We start from the raw sequence: 21,209 nt of genomic DNA on the forward strand, positions 1-21,209 counted from the left end.
TCAGAAGTGATAAAGGAAGGGGAAACAATCAGGACGATGTTTAACTCAAGGGGGGATATGTGATACCCCAAGTGAAATTTATTTTGCAAACATTATTATATATACTTGTAAATATTGTGGAATTATTGGTTATGGGTCCAAGACTAAAGTTAACTAACAAATGTAAATATTAATATATTGTTATGAATGAAATAGTGTTATTCTACTTATTGTTTATTTTAAAATATAAAAGGAGCCACCATGTGAGTGGTCAAACTCCCAACTGTCAAGACACAATTATGAATCAATCATAGTCAAAGAAAATATAATTTTGAACTCACAATTTTTATAGCTAAATGGAAATATATCCTCCATCTTTAAAAATATTCATACCACTAGAATAAATCTTATGGGAGAGAAAGTTCATGTGGTAGAAAGAGGAAGAGATATTGTGGGAGAAAAAGGAAATTTGAGAAAAACTCTCTAGCGGGAGAGAAAGATTAGACAATAAAGAAAAATAAAGTTTTAGAACATGAACTAGACAAAAATTGCTCGGGCATAAGGAGGTGAACAATAAAATAAATTGATTTGATTCCTAACATAAAGGTTAACTGAGGCTTGAGGAGAACCATGGAGATAACAATTCATTGATTGGGTGGTGTGTGGTTGCTCCTATTATATTTTTAAACATTCAGATAAGTAGATCAAATATAATTTCAAGGTCTTTTAGTTAATCTATATTGTATTTATATTAACATGTTCAATAATAAAGTGGAGTGTAGGTGTAATGTTTAGAAAATGTTTTATGAATGAATGATTTATAACAATTACAAAGTTATTCAAGTTTAGGTGGTGTTGGATAAGATAGCAAAATAGTTATCTAGGTATATTTTAATAATAGGAAAGCATGTATGTATACATAAATAGGGTTAGTAGGGTTTAGGAAAGAACTAAATGAATGCCTATATGCAATGCTTTAAACCTAGGAAGACACTATTTCATGACCGCATAAGAAAAGGTTATGTAGAATCCCAAGTCCAAGAGTAAAACATAAATATTTCTACGTATTAAGGAGTCTAACTAACCAAGTACATAATTAACAAAAAATTGATACAAATATAAACTTATGTATATATGCAAAAATAGAAACATATCAATGACCATTATAAATAAATGTGTTGGATAAAGAAAAAAAATTAAGCACATAGATGCTCTTTATATCATGAAAATAACTTGAAAGTATAGAATGAAGACAACCATGTAGAGGAATGAAGACATGAGATTATAAAAATAAATTAAAGATACAACTATAATAGTTTACGCTATATATATATATATATATATATATATATATATATATATATATATATACTTTGTTCATATAAGGGTAGAAACCCCATATGAATACATAATGGTTCAATATTTTTCATTTCCAGAATAACAAAAACAAAGGAAATAAATGGGGCCAATATGGTCATGGTTATGTTGTGCCAACAACTAGTTCAAATGAACCATATATTAACTTGTAGATAAAAGGGGGTTGTGAGATTTAACAACCTAGACCTGCCTAAGTTGAAAAATGAGGGAATACAAGGCAAAGTAGGTATGAACATGTAGTAGGACAACAAAAGTCGTATTAGAAATGAATGTATAAATCTTTATTTGAACTAGATAGGAGATGTTATCCTTGCATAAAATTAAAAATAAAATACCTTTGTATAAAAACCATTCAACCTACAAAACCCTACTCCTTTGCACAAGGGTGGATGTAAGGAGTGAGAGCCAAAAACTAAATTAGAACAAGGAAAATCCTTTTGGAATGTTGATGAAGTATTCAATTGTATGTCCTTACTTGTGGCCAAGAATATTTAAGTGGAAATCGAATTTGAAAAAAAAAGGAAGAAGAAGAAGAAGAAAGCTGAGGGTTTGATAGAATAAGAGATGCAAAGATATCGTAAGGATATACCTTGAATTCACCAGTAAATAATGTAAAAAATGATGTGATTTTTTTCCCAAACTCTCTAGCTCTAGTAGAAACAAAATTATTTGTGAGTGTCATCCTATGAAATCCTAGATCCATAAGTAGAGTAAGGTTTGAACCTCGCTAAGACACCCGCAGAAAGCCTAGGAGGAATATGATGAAAACCCTTTAAAAAAAATAAAAACTAAGTAATAAACAAGATAGAAACTCAGACAATCTCAGACAATTAGAAACTCATCACTATGACAATCAGGACTACATAGATTTTAGGGGGAAAATACCTTTAACATTGGCATGATTTTCCCTAAGTTGACTAATTTTTCACTATCTTCTTAGATTAGTGCCATATTTCTCTCACAACCTTTTTTTTTGGATTCTTTGTCTTGCCTCAAGACCACCTATTTCCGGGAAAACTAGTGTCTTTTCGATCTTCTAGTCCCACTAGGATTGGTAGCTATCTTAGAAACAAACAATCAAAGCAATTTGCAATTTCCTTTATGTATGATAGATAAGAGAGGAGCAAAGAGACCAACCTGGATCTTCCACTTGACTCCTTGATTGATTTCTCTCTCCCTTGATAGAGCTTGCACGTCTTCTCCTACTTATCTCGCTCAATGAATACCTATAGAGACAAAGTAACAAAACACCATCAAAGCATCTCGATCTATTATATCATAAACAATGCAGAATCAGAAATACATTGATCATACAATGGCATTCACAAATAACAACATTCACAAATACACGATTGTATGGAGGAAAACTCAAAGAACTTTATTAATAGTAGAAGGGAGAATTACAACCCAGCTATTTGATCTAGCATCATCCTCCCAGCATCAAAGCCCTCTTCACCTCATGAAAAGCAAGATCACCCAACAATACAATGCCTTTTATCAAAGACAAACTATCAACACTTCCTAAAAAATTACCAAATTCCAGCCTCTAGATCTCTCAGATGAGGGATCCATTTATAGATGTCTGCAAAGGTGTGAATCACCTCTGGGTTTTCAATTAGTGTCATTCCACTTGTTGTTCTTGGTTGACACTTGGAGATTTCTTGGATCTCTTACTCATCCCTGGGTGAATTCAGAATGGCAAGTGTCATAGGAGATGTTTCTGGAAGATTCCATGAGCATCCACTTAGCAAACTGTCTCGGACATTTGTCCATCCTTGCTCATCACACCCATTTGGCCAGTTCTGAGTGGTTTTTCAGGTGGAACTTTTGGGGAATGATGTAATCAGTTGACCATGATCCTTTAGGGTATGAAACAACACTTTTAGGGATTAAAGAGCCGTTGGTTTATTGACATATAAGATTGGGGTTGAAGTGCCCAAATATGTCTATAACAGGTGCCCTCTAAAGCATGAAGTCATAAATCTTTTGATGTCAGGTGAAATGCTTTATCATGAGGATCCGAGGTATTCGAACTGGAAGGTGACCTATATAAGATACAATAAAATACATTATCATCATATTATTTTCATGATCTAGCTGAGGCAGGCATTCCCATGCTTAGCTTTATAAATTCATTTTCATGTACATAGGATAGATAATTGTATGCAGTTGTAGACTGGTGATTCTTCATATGAAGAGTCATCTTCCCTAGCTTAGATGACTATCTATGCAGCTTTTGTGTACATTTGATGTCTTTATATCCTTGAATATATCATAGCCCGGATGGATGAAACTAGATTCAGGGTCTTCAAACTCGTTCAATCTTCACCCAATGTACAAGTCGATCCATGTGAAAAGATGTCTTGAAGTCGAACATGGAAAGACATTGCCTGATTACTAGACAATAATGTAAGCTGTTAACAGACGTGAGAGAAATCATTGATAATGATAATGACCCTCAAGGTACTACAGTACAATTCATGTGGTGTGAATATATGATCCGATGTCGAACACCACGCAAAATCTTTCGGTCGAAGGCCATTAATGTAAACATGTCGTCAAAAGTGAGAAACTTTCCATTGAGGCATGCAAGCTTCAAAGTACTGAAAGGGTTTTTTCTAAGTCAACTTCTTAGATAATGAGTTGATGTCGACAAGAAGTGACCCATCGTAGGAGGGCCTTGATGAATCCTACATCTATGACACGAAATGAAGCAAATGATTTTCTGGAGATGAGAAACGATCTTATGATACAAGGTTTAGGAATGGCGGTCATGAAAAATGGAGGTTGAAGGTATTGCAGTAGATGAGAAATTAACTGGATGGTGAATTCTCTGGATGACTTCTCTTGAACATATCGGTGATACTGAGATGGATCAGTAGCATTCACCCAAAAAATGGATGGTGTGGAAGACCAATGGTGATATGACTGGTGAATGGAATAACCCAACCTGACTCAATCATGGTGATGGAGTGAAAGCGTCATGTTCAAGAGCGACCTGCTACCATAAAATTCTTCAAGTTTTCTTCCCTTTTTCCCCAGTCATTGCTGACCAATACCTCTTTATTTTTGTCAAGCCTAAGGAGGATAACATTTGATTGTTCTATAATTTGCCCTTCGGGCAAACCTATCACTATGTTTTAGTGAGTCTAACGACAGTGAAACTCATTCTTGTCTGGGTGGACAAGTTTGTCGGTATTGTTTTAACGAGTTTAATGACAAAGACAACTTGGTCCTTTTCATGTTTAGAGAGTTTGAAAAGGGATGAAAAGAGAACTCCAGTATTTCTTTTTCTTAGCATAATCCACTAAGTCTCAAAAAGATTAAAATAATACAAAAGGGATGACTTTTCTGATCACTTTAGCGAGCTGAAAAGAAAAACGCTCGAACTTTTTCATGAGATAATCCCTCAGGTATGAAAAGTTTAAAATACACAGGAGGGATGGCACTTCCAATCACTTTAGGGAGCTGGAGAGGCCAATTGATCGACAATCTTTTCATATTTAGAGAGTCTGAAAAGGGTTTAAAGTGGACTCGTTTTTTGAGGAACGAGTGGTATCCGGGGTAGCAAATGGTTCCGGGTAATCTTGGGACTTCTAAAAACATGGTGATGTGAAGAGGGTGGATAACAAGACCACTCGTTGTAGTTGTTCCTCAAAATGGTAAAAAATCAAGTGGAAGCGTATGAGCGGCCAAACGAATGCAGGTGATGGAAGGAACACAACCAAGGTTCAAAAGGCTGATATAACTACGATCACAAGGGTTATTTACCAAAGGTGGGTTCATTTTTTAATGAGCTTAAACTCTGGAGGAGCATATGCTAAGTGGTAGGTTTATTTTTTAATGAGCTTGAACCATATGATAACATTGCTCATTTGAGTGCAGGTTCATGTTTTAGTGACGAGCTTGAACCTTGCCGAAAGTATGATTGGTAGCATTTTTATGTATGCTAGCAATGAACAAACTACAAAGATAAAAAATCTATTAAAGCTAAAGAACTATTGAGGTTAGGTAGGATGGTTTCATCAACTTGTTTAGACAAAACCCTTCCTTTGCTTTGCCCGCAGAATAGATGAAGGTGAATGGTGTGTCAGACCAATCCCCTGACCTCAGGAGTTAAAATGAAAAGCTCAAAAATCTAAAAATCTCAAAAATGAAATTGATCGTTCTTCGCTTGCATAAAAAGGTTTGCATGCCCCCAGGCATCGAGAAAAGGAGAGTCTCTAGCAACCATATGGGAATCACTGTAGTTAAGCAGGATTGTTTTTTTCAACGATTAGACAAAAGCACTTCCTTGGCTTTGTCTGCTAATTAGGCAAAGGTGAGTGGTGTGTCAAACCAATCACTTAACTTACAGTGAAATTCATATGGTAGGATGGTTTCATCCACAGAATAGACAAAACAATTCCTTGGCTTCATCCACAGAATAGACAAAAGTGAATGGTGTTTCAGACCAATCACATAACCTATAGGGAAACCTTATCTTTTCAGTTGGGCTCGTCTGTCAAATGGATAAGGGTGCATGCCCCCTAAGCTTCGTTACATTCACCAGATTACTCGCAATAATTAGGTGGATGGAATGAAGGTTGAAGAGATACTCCTGATGCAAAAAGACCATTTAGGGATGATGGTTGACTTGGAGCTGTGTTTGAACCAAGAAATGAAAGCTGGTCAATTTTGCCTTCATGCGGGAACACATCACTTGAAAGAGTGTCGAAACTATGGCTTCGATGCTATAAACATAGTCATGTCCAAGGAGTAGATTGTAATCTAACAGCCCTTGGACTACCATCATGTTCAAGTGAATGGTTTTCCTTCTCAAAGTTATCGACAACTTAGGAATGATCCCTAATGGTTGATTGGTTCCTTTGTTAAAGCCTAATAAATTTTGTTTACCAGGCGTAACCAATGGCGAACCAAGAGCTTTCCAAGAAGTTGAGGAAAGGATACTCACTGAAGCCCCTTCATCTATGATGGTGCCAGACACAATCATTTTGTAAACTTGTACTATGATTCGGAATGTTACATTATAAGGAAGGCGGTATCTCGCTAGTCGATTCCAATCAAAGGAAGTGATTAGACTGCTTGGAGGGGGTACCAAATAAACAGGTGAAATAACCCCTTGAATAGCGGGAACTGGGGGATTCTCTTCCTATTGTAAAGAAATGGGCAGATTGCCCCCAAGTTCCTCAAACTCTGAATTGATAAAAATAATTTGAACATTATCATTCTCACTCTCTTTGGGAATGATATCATCTGAAGGCAAGACTGGGTTGACTACCATCTCGACTTGTTGACTTTGGTCCGGTAAGGACTAAGAAGATTCACTTTTGACAATAGGTGTGTCGACCAACAGTTCAGTTAAGTCAGTCGAATTTCCAACTAGTAAATGACTAGGGGATAGTTTCTTGTATCCAAGTGGAAGTCGCTGCGGTGAAGCAGGACGGTTATGCAAGACTCTTTTGGCCTCATCCAAAAAAGGACAACAGGGAAGACGATGGTCCCCTTCACATAATCCACATGGAGTTCTGACCTTTCCTTTCTGTCCAGGAATTTCATTTTCACTAGTTGATGGTGTGCTGTCAACATGATCACCAGAGGTTGATGACACTGGATGGTGCGAATGGGGAGACCATTCTCTCAAGATCCGCGGAATGCAAGGACAATCTCGATGAAAATGGTTTCCTTCGCAAATTAGACAAGGATATTTTGGAGATTTAGTGTGTGGATTTTCACTAGATGATTCATGGTTGCCCCCTTGCTTAACTGACTTCTTCTTCTTCTTCTCCTTTCCTTTCTTCTTCTTCTCAGGCACTTGGTTACTAGCATCACTATTTTCACCAAGCGAAGATGAAGAAGGGGAGGGAGAAACAAACGAAGAGGAAGGTGAAGGGTCAACTTTAGTATCAACTGGATGTTGATTTGATTGCTGAGGAATCACGTTATTTTGAACCACAGAGGTTGAGAACAGCCACACTGGCAGGCCAATAGTCAGACCTGGCAGAGACAATGTGGCCATATGAGGTGCACCAATATTTCCCGAAGATGTAAAAGGGTTGGGAATCCCCTTAAGAGAGATTCCATGATTGGTAGAGTCCATTAACTCAACCTAAGATCAATGAAGGAACAAGGTTTTTATTCTGAATTTAAATAAATTTTAATGACGCTTTGACACAACTTCTATTTTTCAATTTTCAAGAGTCGAGAAAAAGCTAAAGATGACTCTAGTCCCCTTCGATTTTTAATGAGCCTGAAGTGACAAGTTCTTAGATGGACCTTTTCTTTTAAGGAGTCGAAAAGGAACGAAAGTGACTAATCTGGAGATCTAGACAGAGGGATTACCAAACCAATCGCAAAACTGCAAAATACACCTTGGTGATAAATTAAAGAGAAACTACCAAGGACTTATGTACGTTAGTCAATCTTCCCGAATGTTGTGTTCAGTGCATTGCAATCAATAGGGCGGCAAACACGGCTTCCTATGGATAAAGGATATAAGCCTATTGTGGTCTCCCAATATATACTTGACGGTATAGGGAGCACAAGTCCATACTAGCACTTGTCGTATCAAAGAGGAGGAATCACCCAACCTTCGATGAAAACGATAGTTACTAGATTTTACAACACCAGAACACATCTCTAGCCTAGACCTCTAGATGTGTTGCATTAGGTTCCAAAGCGTTGTTAAGTTCATTGAAATTTATTTTAGAGTTGATCTTGCTTAGAAGTTTGTCTTTCAAGGTTCACCGCGTGATGTAGATGTAAAATTCTTGAATATGCAATCTAAAATTATAAACAATCGTTGTTTATTTTTAGCAATGAAAATCCTAGTTATTAAGGAAAGAAGATTACGATTCTTTCAAACAGAGAGCAAAGAACACACACTAAATGCATTTTTCCTAAATCATTTTTTGCACATAGTCTAAATGCAAATGCAAATGCATGTATTTGTTTTTCGTTCCCTTTAATGTGAGTAATGCCAAAAAAGGAAAACTAAGTATAGATCTGAAATATTTTCTTCAAAGTGACACTTCAACAATTTCTCTTCAAAATGAAAGGAAGACTAAACGACACTTTTCGATTTCAAATAGAGAATGCTTTTGACTCTTTAAGATATCAATAAATCATATCAAATACATAACAAAAAATTCAATCGACTATCTAAGGAAGGAAGATTCAATGACACTTCACTTTTTGATACAAAACAACAGTTATGACACTCTTTTGCACCAAAACGATAGTTCGATTTAAGCAACTTTTTAACAATGAATTGCAAATGATGGACAAATACATAAAAACATTTACTAATCCTGATTAATGGAGGCTGAACTATGTAAAGGAAGGAGGCTTCAACAATGAGATACTGTTCATAAGCAGCAAAACAATTGAACAAAGCTGAAAACAAAGACAAAAAACCCAAATTTCAAGGACAGAAATAGGAGTACTCATTCATCACACCTGTGCTTCACAGAAACAGGGATGCATCTCACCTGCTACACTCAAGAAGTGCAATGCATACTGGCTTTGAGTGATAGACAGTGTGATGGGCCAGGGAGCACAACTGAGGTGGGTTTTGGCTCAAATTTGCAGCTGAATTCAGTGAGTTAAGCTGAGCTATTATGGAAAGTAAAGAACAAAGTACAGGGGTATGATCTTGGAAGGTTATTGAGCCACCAACAGGGCATCTAGAATGCTTGTAAGTCAGATGTTCAAATCATAAACTAAACTAGAGATTGACTGAAGCAGAATCCATCTACTTCGCAATTGCAAAGCAAAAGTGGTTCGAAGGCTATCTAGCTAACTTCAGGCTTTGTCTATATTTTATAAAACAAACAATCAATGATAGACAAACAAACTATTTGATCCCTAGTGGAGTCGCCATTTTGTTTCCAGGAAAACTAGTGTCTTTTCAATCTACTAGTCCCACTAGGATTGGTAGCTATCCTAGAAACAAACAATCAAAGAAATTTGTGATTTCCTTTATGTATGATAGATAAGAGAGGATCAAAGAGACCAACCTGGATCTTCTGCTTGACTCCTTGCTTGATTTCTCTCTCCCTTGATAGAGCTTTCACCTCTTCTCCTACTTATCCCGCTCAATGAATACCTATAGAGACAAAGTAACAAAACATCATCAAAGCATCTCGATCTATTATATCATAAACAATGCAGAATCAGAAATACATTGATTGTACAATGACATTCACAAATACATGATTGTATGGAGAAAAAATCAAAGAACTTTATTAATAGTAGAAGGGAGAATTACAACCCAGCTGTCTGATCCAGCATCATCCTCCTAGTATCAAAGCCCTCTTCACCTCATGAAAAGCAAGATCACCCAACAATACAATGCCTTTTCTCAAAGACAAACTATCAGCACTTCCTTACAAATTACCAAATTCCAGCCTCTAGATCTCTCAGATGAGGGATCCATTTATAGATGTCTGCAAAGGTGTTAGTCATCTTTGGGTTTTTGATTAGTGTCATTGCACTTGTTGTTCTTGGTTCCACTTGGAGATTTCTTGGATCTCTTACTCATCCCTGGGCGAATTCAGAGAGGCAAGTGTCATAGGAGAAGTTTCTGGAAGATTCCCTGAGCATCCACTTAGCAAATTGTCCATCCTCGCTCATTGCCTCCTACAGAAGGCCTCTTTTGGATGCATCACACCTGGCTAGTGTAGAAGTCACTATGCATCGCACCTTGACAGTGGGGTAGTCAGTATAGTCTAGTTTTGGCCAGTTCTGAGTGGTTTTTTAGGTGGAACTTTTGGGGAATGATGTAATCAATTGACCATGATCCTTTAGGGTATGAAACAACAATTTTAGGGATTAAAGAGCCCTTGGTTTATCAACATATAATATTGGGGTTGTAATGCCCAAATATGTCTATAACACCACCTTGAAATTTATTATTTTAACCCCAAGACAGAAAGGGGCCACTTGAAAATAAATGATAGAAAGGGGTCAAAAGGAAATGATAGAGTAACTAATGTGGACATGACTGAGTCTACTTGAAAAAAATAGATAGTGATATAATAACCATGAAAATGATAGTGCATGGCTGATGTATACTTGATATTGTGAAATCAAGATAAAATCACAATGATGTTGTGTTATGTGAGAAATTATTAGTTGCAAGCCATCATAGGTAGCAAAGTAAGTAATTAATCCTTAAGAATTTTATGACCACTATGTAAATGGTATAAAAATGGAATTGGTAATTCCCATGTCTTGAGGTTACATTGTGAAGTCATTTAATGGATTCTATGTCACTTGGAAGATCCATCAGATAAGTATACAAAGCGACCTAATGTTGTTCATTACTATTAATGATGTGCTTAGAATGATATTTCTGACCCTTGTTGGGCAAATGAATAAAAAACTCATAGTTTTTTCTTAACATGAATGGTGACATGCTAGAATTGAATATGAATTTGAAAGAGGAGTGAGCTTTACTCCGGAATTGAACCATTTTTAGGTTAAAGTGTAATGGAATAATTTTAGTCTCAGGAGGCTACCTAGGAAATGAAACAAAAATGGGAGAAGAATTTCCTTCACTTTTCAGAAGTGATAAAGGCATAAGGAAGACTGAGGACGATGTTTAATTCAAGGGGGGATATGTGATACCCCAAATGAAATTGCTTTTGTAGATATTATTATATATACTTACTTGTAAATATTATGGAAGTATTGGCTATGGGTCTAAGAATAAAGTTAACTAACAAATGAAAATATTAATATATTGTTACGAATGAAATATTGTTATTCTACTTATTGTTTATTTTAAAATATAAACGGAGCCATCATGTGAGTAGTCAAACTCCCAACTGTCAAGACATAATTATGAATCAATCATAGTCAAAGAAAGTATAATTTCGAAGTGACAGTTTTCATAAATAAAAAGAAAGACATCCCTTATCTTTAAAAAAATTCATACCACTAGAATAGACATGATGATAGAAAGTTCATGTGGTAGAAAGAGGAAGAGAGATTGTGGGAGAAAAAAGAAATCCAAGAAAAACTCTCTTGTGGGAGAGAAAGTCTCGACAAGAAAGAAAAATACTTTTTTAGAACATGAACTAGAGGAAAATTGCTAGGGTATAAGGAGGTGAACAATAAAATAAATTGGTTTGATTCCTAACATAAAGGATACCTGAGGCTTGAGGGGAACCATGGAGATAACAATTCGTTGATTGGGTGGAGTGTGGTTGCTCCTATTATATTTTTAAACATTCAGATAAGTAGATTAAGTAGTGTTTCAAGGTCTTTTAGTTAATCTATATTGTATCTATATTAACATGTTAAATAATAAAGTGGAGCGTATGTGTAATGTTTAGAAAATATTTTATGAATGAATGCTTTATAACAGTTACAAAGTTATTATTCAAGTTTGGGTGTTGTTGGATAAGATAGAAAAATAGTTATCTGGGTATATTTTAATAAAAGGAAAGTATGTATGTATACATAAATAGGGTTAGTAAGGTTTAGGAAAGAACCGAAGGAATTCCTATATGCAATGCTTTAAACTCACTAAGACACTATTTGATGACCACTTAAGAAAGTTGATGTAGAAACCCAAGTCCAAGAGTCAAACATCAACATTTCTGTTTATTAAGGAACCTAACTAACCAAGTACATAATTAAAGAAAAATTGATACAAATATACTCTTATGTATATATACAAAAACACAAACATATCAATGATCATTGTAAATAAATGAGTTGGATAAAAAAAATAAAAATTAAGCACACAAGCTTAATAGTGCTCTTTATATCATGAAAATAACTCAAAATTATATAATGAAGACAACCATGTAGAGGAATGAAGACATGAGATCACAATAGTAAATTAAAAATACAATTATAATAGTTTACTCTCTCTCTCTCTCTCTCTCTATATATATATATATATATATATAGAGAGAGAGAGAGAGAGAGAGAGAGATATTTAACTTGAAAATTGGTTTTGTAAGAGGTATGGTGTGAGCCTTCAAGGAAAAATTATTGGAATCAAAAGGGCATTGAGTTTTAAAGTAAAATAACTTTTATCCAAGATTAGAAAAATGGAGATAAGAGTGAATAATTTATACATGCATGCTTGCTTTTGCAAAAAATATTACTTGCAAAATAAAATATGTTAAGAAATAAACATTACCTAATAAATTAGTAAAATGAATATGATTACCCAATAGATATATAAAAAAATAGTTCCAAGGTCAACAAAGTCCCATAAGAAAGCTACCAAATTTAAAGTAATATTGATTATATATATATAAAAGGTAGAAAACCCATATGAATACATAATGGTTTAATCTTTTTCATTTCCAGAATAACAAAAACAAAGGAAATAAATGGGGCCAATATGGTCATGTTTCTGTTGTGTCAACAACTCGTTCGCATGAACCAGAGATTAACTTGCTGATAAAAAAGGGTAGTGAGAGTTAGCAACCCTAAATACCTAGAACTGCCTGAGTTAAAAAATGAGGGAATCCAATGCAAAGTAGGTATTAACCTGTAGTAGGACAAGAGAAGTCGTTTTTGAAATGCATGTAAAAATATTTCTTTGAATTAGATAGAAGATGTTATCCGTGCATAAAAATAAAAATAAATTACCTGTGTATAAAAACCATTCAACGTAGGAAACCCTGCTCCTTTGCACAAGGGTGGATGTAAGGAGTAAGAGTCGGCAACTAAAATTAGAACAAGGAAAATCGTTTTGGAATGTTGATGAAGTATTCAATTTTATCTCCTTACTTGTGGACAAGAAGATCTGAGTGTAAATCGACATTGAAAAAAAAGAAGACGACGAAGAGAGCTAGGGTTTGATAGAATAAGAAATGCAGAGATATCATAAAGTCAAAAAGGAGGGGAATTTTTCCCCAAATTCTCAAGCTCCGGTAGAAACAAAATTTCTTGTGAGTGTCATACTATGAAATCCCAGATCCATTAGTAAAGTAAGGTTTGAACCTTAGTCGGACACCCGCAGAAAACCTAGGAGGAATATGAGAAAAAAAAGGAGAGAGAGTAATAAGCAACATAAATTTTCTGAGGGATAGACCTAAATTACCAGTGAGGTCACAATCAAGGCTAAGAGTTTAACCTTATAGTAAAATTGGAATTATGCAGCAAGGGAGAAATTTCTCATTTAACTGAACACGTTGGAACATAGTTCTCATCTGAACTCTCAACCTAAATATGAAAGACTGATTAGTTAAGATTCCAGTAACCCATTAAGTCAACAACAAAGCAGTGTAAAGACAACTATTTACCTAAGTTGCTTCCAGGTATACCAAGTAGCCGAATAACGAATCTCCACAAAAAATTAATTAATGCCCAGAAGTCAAATGAGTCTACCTGAAAGGGGGAAAATCTCTTTCACGTTTAGGGTAGAAGGTAGACAAGATATGGATGGCCTGAAAGTGCCAAATCGAAGTAAAAGCTGAAAAAAATTGGTCATGAATTGCAAATCCCTAATCACCAGAGCGACGAAGTGAAAATGGCGGAAGTGGCTGTAGCAACCCTAGCTACTCACCGACCAATCCTTCTCATTAGATCAAGCAAATTACATCTATGCCATAAATCTCTTGACGGTTATGCGAGCGAGACAATTGTGCCCTCAGGGCCGCAACCACATATTTTAGAACACGAGGTATAGTATTTCAATCTTTAACATTGCAATAATATAACATATGACAAAATGATGGCATAATAGTTAATGTATCTCATATATAAAGTATGGTCATGGGATCTCATAACCCATTTTTATACAAAAACAAGTTAAGTGCTAGCCAAGGTGCATTTGACCTTATGAATTCCTTTATCACTTTGGAAGGGAGACTACCGGGAGTAACCCTCTAATACTTGAGCCCCACTAAATATATAAATTAATAGGAATCAATGAGGTTATTAGTAAATTTTGGTAAGGGGCAAAAGAAATTGTTGGGTAAATGATAATACTACAATACATGTATGTTTTTAGTTTTTTTTTTTAATTATTATTTTTTTTATGGTTATAAATTAAATTTATCTAATGGGAATTTGAGGGACATTATGCAAGGAATATTGGAAGGAAGAAATTCTTGAATACATTGATAGTGTCATCAACCACTACTAAGAGAGGGAGGTACACTTCATTTGGAGAGATATGTGTTTACATGAATATATCCAGCCTCTTCGAGCCTCCATAGATATTTATTATAAGGATAGTGTTTGGAAGCAGTCTCTAGATTATGAACTTGTCCCTTTTAGATGCAAACATTGTCATGAATATGAGCATCTTATTAGAGATTTTTCGATGAATACTAAGGAATTTCCTGAAGAATAAGAAAAATGATTTTGGAAAAGTGCCTGTCAGAAGAAGAAATATGAGTGGACATGGTACCTCGAATTCTAACAAGATCCCTAGATCAACAAATAGGTTCTGAGTCTCTCTTGTCTCAAAAGGAGCCTCTAGAGCAATCGACATTCAATCAAGTATGCAATCAATAGAAATAAAATACCATAACCCTATATTGAATCCTAGAGCTTCTACAAATATCTCTTGAAAAGCACCAACAAAATCCATTACCACATGAAATGGCCCTCCTTCAGAAGAAGCCTACTAGAAGATATCAATTTGGATGACCCATGACTAATTTCCTTGTAGAAAAATGTCATGTAAAGGATATGAAGGCCGTACAACCTTATTAGCCTAGGGTTTTGTACAATGTCTATGTTCAAAACGAGGAGAGAAACCGATTGACCTCTAGTTCTTCTGAGTCAAGTATTGGGGTTCTAAAAAGAAATTTCAAGGTGGTCTTGAGGCAAGAAAAAGAATAAAAAAAAAGGCCGTTCTAAAAAAGAAAATTTCAAGGTGGTCTTGAGGCAAGACAAAGAAGCCAAAAAAAGGGTTGTTCAAAAAAGAATTTTCAAGGAGGTCTTAGGCAAGACAAAGAACCCAAAAAAAAAAGGTCTGGGAAAATCATGCCCATGTCAAAGGTATTTTCCCCTTGAATTTCCTAGTTCTCTATATAGTCATGATTGTCATAGTGATGAGTCTCTAATTATCTCAGATTGATGGGAAGCATTGTCTTTAGCTTGCTGGTATAAAAAATCTATTCCATTTTAGTTCTTTTTTGGAAATCCAAGATATATGTAATTTTTTATATGAAATGATCCTTTACCCATAGCTAAATTAAATATTGAAATGTATACTTATTGATTAAAACATGCATTTCTTTGTAAAAAATTATAAGTTCAAATTCATATATATATATATATATAGACACATTACCATGAATTTTAACAACTAAATTTTTGATATTTAAATTTCATGATTTTATAATAATAATTATTATTATTATTATTATTATTATAAATTGCACAAGATAATTAATTGAAAACATAAATACATTATAGATGAAGACATTTCGGAAAAAAATAATTTGCAACCATTACGAAATTATCTATTATCCTTTTGCAAAAACGTTTGTATAACAATCATGCTGTTGAAATTAACCAAACGCAAAAACGTTTGTATAACAATCATGCTGTTGAAATTAACCAAACGCAATGAGTAATATCCAGTAAAGTTGAAAGAGATGAGTTGATATAGTTCCATTCTTCATGGTTTTTCAAACATATATAATAATTTTTATTTACCAGAAATCTCACAGGAATATACAAATTGAAACAATGAAATGAAAAAATAGAGAGAGCGTGTTTAAGATGGATGTTTTCATGTAAGTCGTATTAATATTTTTTGAGAAAGTATGTAGAATATAAATAAAATTAATTTAAATTTATTTTCTAGATTTGATTATTTTTAAGAAATTTATAGTATATAAATAGAATTAATTTACAGTTGATGAAATTTGGTTTAAAATTATAATTTTATTAAAATTTCATTCATTGAATTTGAGTTATATATATTTTGAATTACTTTTCACTAGCTTAAAATTTTTAATTTTAAATATATTAATATTTAATAATTTTAAATTTAAATATATTAAAATAAAGCAATAAATTAATAAAAAAATTAAAAAACAATTCATAAATAAATATTTACTAATTTTAATGGAAATTGAACAACATTGTTTTGTTCTATGTTTCTTTATATAAATAATCCACAAAGCAACATGGTAAGAGAATTTTTAATGAGCAATTTGAAAGGCTTTATTTTTCCTGGAATTTCATGTTAAAATACAAGAAAGCATTAACATGAAAGACATCATATTAATGGTCAAAATGAAAATAATTGTTTGATTTTATATATTTAACTTTGTTTTTACTAATTAAATATTTAGAATATTCCAAAACCTACAATCAACTTGATCGTCAAACAAATAAGCTGATAATAAAAGAGAATCAGGGCTGATCAAATAGAATGTATTTTAAACAGTAACATTACCAACCATATAATCCTATAATCCTAGATTTCTTAATACAATGGGTGGATAAAAAAATGTTTTGAAAGGAATTTGGTAAATCTTTCAACAAAAATAGATTAAAAATTAAAATACACTGGCAATTTGATTGTATAGACAAACAATAATTTTATAGCAAAAGCTATAAAATGATATTATTAAATTAATATTTTAAAATGATATTATTAAATTAATGTTTTAAAGTTTTAAAAAGTACTTTTAAAAAATAAAAAATCTAATATTTCTTTAAATAATAAAACAAAATTATTCAAACCAATGAAATGAAATAGTTATTATTAACTACACTCTCTGTGTGAGTTGGCATCATTACTATTCAAGAGAATTTACAGCATTTAAAAATAACATATTATTAAAGGATTAGACTTTAGTTTTTCTAAAATATCTATAAATCTTAAACCATAATTATTTTATTAAAATTAACTCTTAACTAAATAAAATAACCTAAGAAGTCAAGGTTTTATTTTGTATCTCACTATAATTGCACTAAGAAAACTAATTAATCAAATAAAAACAGTTTATTCATATTCCGACACCCACTTTATAATAAAACAAAGATAATTAACATCTTTTTGTGGGTTAAAAATGTTTTCATTAGATTTCAGTAAAATACAGTTTACAAAGATTATAATAGCAGCCTTAACTCTCTCATTCCAACCAGATTTTAAGATCATAGTGGTAGCCTCCACTTTCTCATTCTGACCAGAAATTTTGAGAGCAAAGGCCTGGACATTACAAAAATGACAACTAACATACATATAAAAAACAACTAACATACATTTTTGAGAGCACAACTAACATACATTTTTACATAACTAAAATAACAACTAACATACCTACCAAAAAATCAACTAACATACATTATTTCTGGACAGCTTTCAAACATACATAACTGACATAAACAAAAAGAAAACTATAGCTAACAGCTGCATACCAAGGTGGCTAGTGAGAAGGAAGTACAGGAGAAGCAGCTAAAAAACCTACAGAGTCATGAATATCCAAATAATATGACTTTCTAGATTAACTTAATTATTCTAATTTAATATAATTTTTAATTCAATTGTTTTTAAAAAGAAGGAATATGCGCCAAAGCACGAATGCATTTTAAGACCAGTACGTGAGCATCTAAATTTTATAGTTTAGAAAAATTTCACTTAAACACCTATACGACAAACAAAATTTTATAATTTGAAAAAAAAAACACTTAAACACCTATATGACAAACAAAACCAGTAAAATTTTAACCTGTCGTCTTTCTCAAGACACCACTGTTCTATTCCATTATTTAGGAAATTTGTGTAAACAAAATGCATAACGCTACACAGATAACAGCATACGTACCGAGCTAAGTCCTAGCTAATTATGTTAGCAGGCAATGGAAGCGTAGCCTCCTTACTATGCAGCCTCTTCTATTTTTAAATGGCCTGAACTTTGTATCCTTCTATGTGAGTTATGAGGCAGAACCCAGCTAGATTTTAACAGTTTGCAAATCAGTGTAACTCCCAGAAGCAGGTCTCGCAAGAAAGGTAGGATTCTGTTGTCCAGCCATTATTACCACCACTTTGTTTTCTTCAACATCTTGATTTCTTGAGATCTCATTCTGCAAAGCCAGCTCAGTGGAAGCACTGAGTCTCTGCTCATTATTAGGATAACCGGTGGTTTTCCAGTATGAACAAGCTACTATGAGTAATGCAAAGGCTACCAGAACCAACAAGGTAGTCACCCCTCCAAACAGAAAAGGAACAGGCCATTGCCCTTGAACTTGGTTGGCAGTGACAGTGACATTCGCCTCTGTGTTATCCATTGAGTTTGAGTCAACAGGACATGCAGGTCGCAACAGAGGCCAGAGACAACCTTGAATAACAACAAGAAGTTACTCACAACTTCTATTATATCAATTTCAAGTAGCCATCTTAAAAATACAGACAGACGTGTGCCTAATGAAGGTTGAATACCTAAATAAACCCTAATGAAAACTTGAACATATAAATGATAGGAGGATGGCCACCATTCGGATTTGTTGAACCGTCGTGATTTCATGATTGAATATCACTTGATTTTCGTGCCAGATCCATACGGTATTCCTTCACTTTCTGTAAGTCAAGCGGGTTGGAGACGAGAGGAGGTACTAAATGTCTCCAGGGTTTGCTGGAACTCAAGGGTTTGCTGGAACGCTGCAGAGCACTGAGGTCCGTAGGCCTTACTTACCACGTAACAGCACGTACAGCAAGCACGCGCTACTTGCCACCCGGCCTGGAATTCCAAATTTGATTACGGTTATTTGATTTTCATGACTGTAACTTTATTATTTTTATATAGATTCTAGAGGGTTGTATTGGTCTATAAATTTTTATAACAATTAAGAAATAGACTTGAACTTACTTATAATTAAAACAAGAAAGCCAATAAATCACTGGTGCAACTCTATAATAATATAAAACTGTTCAAGAAATATATCAACAAAGGTTACTATGACAAAATAAGATAATATAAAATTGTCTAAGAAATATATCGACAAATGTTACTATGACAAAATAAATGTTGCAACTAAGCAAAATGTCTATCTTGACCCTGGTTTAAATCAGGTATTACTTTCATATAAGTGTTGCAACTAAGCAAAATGTCTATCTTGACCCTGGTTTAAATCACGTATTACTTATTAAAATTTATGAGGAGCAACTTAAATACTTCGGAACTTCAAATTTACATTTCATCTTTTGATTACTATCTGTGACTTTTTTTAACTTGTAATTTTTGACTTTACAAAATATTTGAAACCTCAAATTTACATTTCAACTTTTCATTACTATGTGTGATTTTTTTTAACTTGTAATATTTGAGGTTATAAATTTTCATTATCCCACAGATATGATTAAAAGAGAAAAAATACTAAATTTTAAACAAAGCTATATAGTAGCTTGTACTTACAGCTTAGATTAAATATAGTTTAATTAGACAAAATAATAATAGAGACAAAGATTTCGTCACAAAAATAAAATAATTAATAAAATATTGTATTGTTAAATGGGATCACCAAAAATTAAGAAATATGATTAACTAATATTGTTTGTATTAACATACATATATTTGAGAATTGAGGTTTATGTCAAGACAAGATGAAGAAACAGGTCATGGCAACAACTTAAATAGGGATCAACGTAGAGACACTTATATATCTATATATCTATGTATCTATAGATATATATATCTATGTATGTGTTTTATTTTTATTAATATATAATTGTTTATAACTAAATCTATTAAAATATGTTTTTAATATAATAAGTCAATTTCAATTAAAAGTATTGTTGAAAAATTATAATTTATAAAAAAAGAAATAATAGAGAAAATCAAAAGAAAAAATCAAAACATTAAATAAAAAGAAAATAAAACTAAAAACAAAAAATTAATAACTAATAAAAATAAAATTTACTAAAGCAATCCACAATAAAACTTTAACCAAACACTTTATAAATAAATTAAATTAAATAATAATAAAAAATAAAAATAAAAATTGAATTCCTAAAATTAAACATGGATAAGGTTATAATTCTTTTGTAAAAAACAAACTAATACTTCAACAAAACTAAATAAATTATACCATAACTTAAATTAAAAATATACCAAAACCAAAACATAAAACATTTAAATTATTTATTCAAAATGGATTTTAAAAAGTTTAAATTAAAAAATATAAAACTTTAATCCATTTGAAAAAAAAAAAAAAAATTCCCCTGGCTCACCGAAATATTGAAACTTAACTGTAATCTAAATTTACAAAAAAATTGGGAAAATTCCTGTAGTGTTTTGCACAAATTTAAAGCCTCGTAACTATGGCAAAATAGAAACCATTATAAATAATACGGATGCCAAAGTTGTAACTCCTAGGTAATGCCAAAGGCAGCCTAAATAATATAGCCATGACTTGGAGGCGGCCTCAAACACGGTTGCAGGTCAATGCGTCCTGTGTGAGGTTCTGACTGCTGCAGGGCGTGATCTGACTCCATCATGAGGCTAAGAGTTGCAGTCGGCCCGCATGATGACTACGGTACCTGCGCTCTGTGGTTGCATCTGAACGCGGGGCGTGATTTCTAGCAGTTTTGCGAATGGAGTAATGGTTGTCCTTTTTCGGAGTCTGTTGAGTAAATTATTTTGAAATTCCAGAGGCTTTAAAGCCTGCAAGCTTACACTTTTAATGTAAGCCAAAACGTTTAAATGCCAAAACGTTTTTTATCATTATAACAAGTTTGATGCTGTTTGAGTTGTCCGTTGTGTTTTTCTCAAATGCTTTTCGGGGTTGGATTTCCTTCGTTTGGACTTAACGTTGGCCGCACCCTGAATAAAACACTCCTAGGATGCTCAAACATTGAAATATATATAACAAAAATTGGCGATAGCCATCTAAACGAAGTCTTGTAAGTAAAAGAT

The 21,209-nt window shown here is 33.3% G+C and overlaps 1 pseudogene; it reads right to left on the reverse strand.

Moving 5' to 3' along the window:
- Positions 1-18,249: 18,249 nt before the first annotated feature.
- Positions 18,250-18,585, reverse strand: LOC149258841 (protein GLUTAMINE DUMPER 5 pseudogene; annotated as a pseudogene).
- Positions 18,586-21,209: the final 2,624 nt, after the last annotated feature.

This window comes from Pinus tabuliformis, chromosome 6 (genome assembly GCF_031772625.1).
Source record: "Pinus tabuliformis cultivar Carrire ecotype Pingquan chromosome 6, CPIR1, whole genome shotgun sequence".
In the NCBI taxonomy this organism is placed as follows: Eukaryota; Viridiplantae; Streptophyta; class Pinopsida; order Pinales; family Pinaceae; genus Pinus; species Pinus tabuliformis.